Raw genomic sequence first — 4,167 nt, 5'->3', positions numbered from 1 at the left:
TCGTCTATCTATTATGTACGCACGGGAGAAGGGTTGTGCACACGTGATGGTTCCCTGGTAGTGGGTGATTTGGGGGGTCGTGGGGTGTGGGTGTGTGTCCCGACTGTCGATATTACTCGCTGCACGTTAAACGTCCCACGGTGTCCTTCGCGAAGAGACGGCGAGCTATCGCCGGCATCCTGAACAAATGACAAATGCCCGCTTTAACTTCAGCCGAACGTCAGGCCTGGCATGCCGGTTCGTGAAAGACTTGTGCCATGCATGTTGGCCACACCAGACGTGAGGGCGTCCCGGAGGGGCCACACGACTCCACAAACAGCAGGTTCAGAGGGTCCGCTGATAGCGATCGACGAACCCGACGGTCAGACTCGCCCGCCATTTAATAGCGAGAGATGTGTATCGGGACCTAAATTGCAAGCAGATGTCGAACAGAGTGCGGCACGCCACGTGCGGGTGACGGTGCCGCATTTCCGTACATGCAAAGCCGGCTATCTTCATCATCGTTTTCCTCGGACTACCATGATCGATACTAATCTCCGTGCTTTGCGTGCGGGTCATCGCATCGCTGAGGTGCTTTTGTGCCGATTCGGAGGACACATTAAGCCGGCTGTCTTTCTACTTAGTACTGAGCATTCGCTAATGAAATATCATTTAACTGGCGGAGCATTCGTAAACAGCAGGCCACTGTGTTCGGGATGCGCATCAAATTCGAAATTCCTGCCGTCGGAAATGACGCAACCGGCGGGGTCTGAATTGGTCCGCGACGCAGTCACGTGATTAAATGGCGTCATCGCTGCGATCGTTTGCCGGAGTTTCTCATGGATCTACCGCGATCTATGTGTAATCACCTACCTCGGGCCATTAATTTGGTTCACGGGTGCTGTGCATGGAGACGCGTAAGCAAGTGATTTGGGGGAAAGCGCGAAGCACATATTAAAATGCAATTGCATGTTGTAACAACAGGAAGGGGAAACCTTAGACCCTTTACACAAGATAATGATGTTTGTTTAATGGCGCTAAGCAAACCATTGTTGCTCGTACATGTGTGCACTTTTTGAGTTCTGTTTTATTATCCCAGGGCCAAGCTGCGTGTCAGGACGCCATTACCCCGGGGAAAGGTCAGCAGTGGAGGATCAAACTCTTGGTGTGTGGCCGGAAAGAAGGTCGTGCCCTGTGGGGTTTAACCCCGAACTTCCTTCTTGACCTGGAAAAAAGCTGCAGCTCCAGGGATTCGTGTGCATGTTAATTGGTATGTATCAAATCATTTGGATGTACGACACACGGACCTTGTGGGCCGAGAGACCTTCTACCTTTTATTGTTTAACGTTACTAATCCTAGATGTCCTTTTACTGCTTCCTTCAAGTTCAAGCAAAGCGAGATGGAACGCAGGAGACGGAGCAGAAGTGCTGATCAGTTGTGGATGTTTTCCCCTAGCCCCCCCTTCCGGCCTCCCCCCCCCCCCCCCCTCCTCTGTCAGACACATGGTGTACGAAATGAGACATGAATGTGACTTTTTGCTCTTTGCACGAAGGGCAAAAACATTCACAACAACTGGAGCTGGTATTTCAGATATTACGTCGTCACGGGAGAGGAGAGGGGGGAGGGGTTGCATGGTTGGTCATTGAACTCTGGGAGTGGGGGAGAGTGATCTGAAATTAACCCAAACTTTTCACATCCAATTAAAAGTTAACAAAAACAAATGTTATTTTCATTTGATTATTTATGGGGCATTCGGTGGTGGATTTAGGGACGGGGTGTGAGTCGAGGCATATCAATCGAAATATTCCTGCCAAATATGCGTACGTAATAAATAGATAGATGTTTACATCAGCACGCTCAAAACCTTCTGTTCTGCTGATGAAGTCGTCAAGGCACAAAGAGTGCTGTGCGAGACCGGTAACGTGAACTTGGCGAAATCAATGCGACCATGGCACACCGCAGAAGTCGCATGGGTTTCAGATCACTCCCATAGTCCCATGACCAAGCGTCCCTCTACAATAGCGACCTAATATTTGAAATACTAGTTCATTTTGGGTGCTGGACCATGGTAGTGCCATTTTAATATTTCTCCCATTCTCCAACCCCATACTGCCGAAAAAGCCTCCCTAAATGAAAACACCTCCGCCGAGATTCCAAAAAATATCCCTTCATGTGGACACCATTTGTAGCTTTTTCAATCTGTAAAAGTGGTGCATAAGCCGAGTGTGGATCCCAGGTGCCGCCTGGTGGCCACGCAGGGTTTGACGTATATTTCGGTGAATTCGCGATTTCAAACTACCCCTGATGAAAAGCAAAAAATATATTATATGACATCCTGACATCATGTAATAATGGACCCAATCCTCATTGACCATGTTGATGATGACAGGTGACCCTTCTGTATTTTCATACTATTAGGCCTTGACAACTTGAGTTAAAACCAAAATTACGGACAAAAAACTTCACTTATCATATAAATTGCTCATCCCTTTTTGGGCAGTGTATTGGCCAGAGCGCTGCATCGATCACTCCCAGAAAGAAATAAAAAACCCAGCTTGTGTACATGAAGCAAAAACATGCTTACTGCTTATGTGCATAAAGAATACATCGTGGTTACCTGGCTCGGATAATTTGAATTGTGAATATGAGACTTACAAAGATGTCTTGGTCTTACCATTAAAAGAACATGGCAGACATTATGATTTCTCTTCTCAATCTATCGATGTGGGTGGAGTCAAGCCAGGTCTCCAGTCGTTGCAGTCAGTAGTGTATGTGTAAGTGTGTGTGTCTCCTCCATAACTCCAAAACCATGAAACCTAGCGGCCCAAAACTTTGCATGCAACTTAAAGGAACTCCAAGGGAGTGGGTATTTCGGTAAATGTAAACAAAGCTTGGAGCGATTTTTTTGCATTATATGATGTGATTTTCCACGATGGACTCTCACGGACTAATTTTGAAGAAATTATTGATTGTTATAAATAAGCTTATTTACTTTAATCAAGGCTGTTCTCTCTACTTCTCCATAAATCAGCAAAGTGACCGGTGGGATTTGCCAGTGATGGGTGGTATTTTGAGAGAGAGCTGTTGTGCATCCCCACAGTGTTCACACACGTCTTTTTATGACGCGGCAGTGCCGAGTGAGCGACGTGATAAGATGAAGTGAATGACGACATATTACGTACGCAGTTCAGTCACCTGCGCTACCCCGTGCTATGTACAGTGTTACTTCACAGGCAAAAGTACCCGTAGGTGGCATGCACTGTCACTCTGTTAAACACAACCAAAAAATACATCCTATTCTCCTTTGTAATAACTGGTCAATTGATCAAAGTATAAAGTTTAGTCCCCATGCACACGTGGTGCGACCCCGTGGTGTCGTGCGGTGCCTTGCTGTCATCTGGTCCTTCCCTGAAAATGTTGTGGAATTTTCTTTTTTCAACAAGAGATCGCATTGTTTTACCTTTTTGTGCGAGCTGATTTCATCTATCTATAATTCCAGCAATCTCTGTGTGTCTGTCTGTGTGTCTGTGTGTCTGTGTGTCTGTGTGTCTGTGTGTTTGTCTGTGACCGCTGTTTCTCGACAACCACGGGTCCGATATACTTGAAACTTGCCAGGTATATTGCTGGGGACCCGAGGATGTGCCTTTTCAAGGTTTGAAATTAATCGGACAAGTACCTACCGAGCTATGTCCAAAAAACGCTTCAACCAATCAGAGAGCAGCGAGCTATCACGTGTGCCGAACCGTTAATGCAATGCAAGCGTTAATGCGTTAATGCAAGGCTTTTCTTTTTTTCCCTCTTCTCTTTCTACTTTTCCTTGCGATTAAATTGCAAACAGCCAAAATACGTTGGCGCTAATTGAATAATTGGCCATTAACACTAAAATAATCGTAACTGCGATATGCCAACTTCCGGACAGTGCAGCCTTCCCTGTTGTTGTTGTTTGCAGCAGCTGTTTGCAGCAAGGCAAGGCTTTTCTTTTTTTCCCTCTTCTCTTTCTACTTTGCCTTGCGATTAAATTGCAAACAGCCAAAATACGTTGGCGCTAATTGAATAATTGGGCATTATGTTTTACAACTAATAAAAACGAATTTGCGATTCATTCGCTTTCCTGCGCGTTTGTGTACGCGATGGCGATTTCTTTACCAAACTCCGGAAGCCGTTCGCTTTGGACCGAACCATTGCAT

At 46.1% G+C, this 4,167-nt stretch overlaps 1 long non-coding RNA gene across 1 annotated transcript; it reads left to right on the top strand.

Annotated features, from left to right (window-relative positions):
- The first annotated feature begins 765 nt into the window (after positions 1-765).
- LOC137426709 (uncharacterized) lies at positions 766-2,679 on the top strand. The gene is made up of 3 exons (XR_013623624.1): positions 766-896; positions 1,079-1,249; positions 1,365-2,679. It is a non-coding gene; the product is annotated as an uncharacterized LOC137426709 (long non-coding RNA).
- The last annotated feature ends 1,488 nt before the right edge of the window (positions 2,680-4,167 follow it).

This window comes from Myxine glutinosa, chromosome 5 (genome assembly GCF_964187855.1).
Source record: "Myxine glutinosa chromosome 5, kmMyxGlut1.1, whole genome shotgun sequence".
Lineage (NCBI taxonomy): Eukaryota > Metazoa > Chordata > Myxini > Myxiniformes > Myxinidae > Myxine > Myxine glutinosa.
Note: the sequence above shows the minus strand (reverse complement) of the source record. Positions and strands in the feature narration are given on the sequence as shown.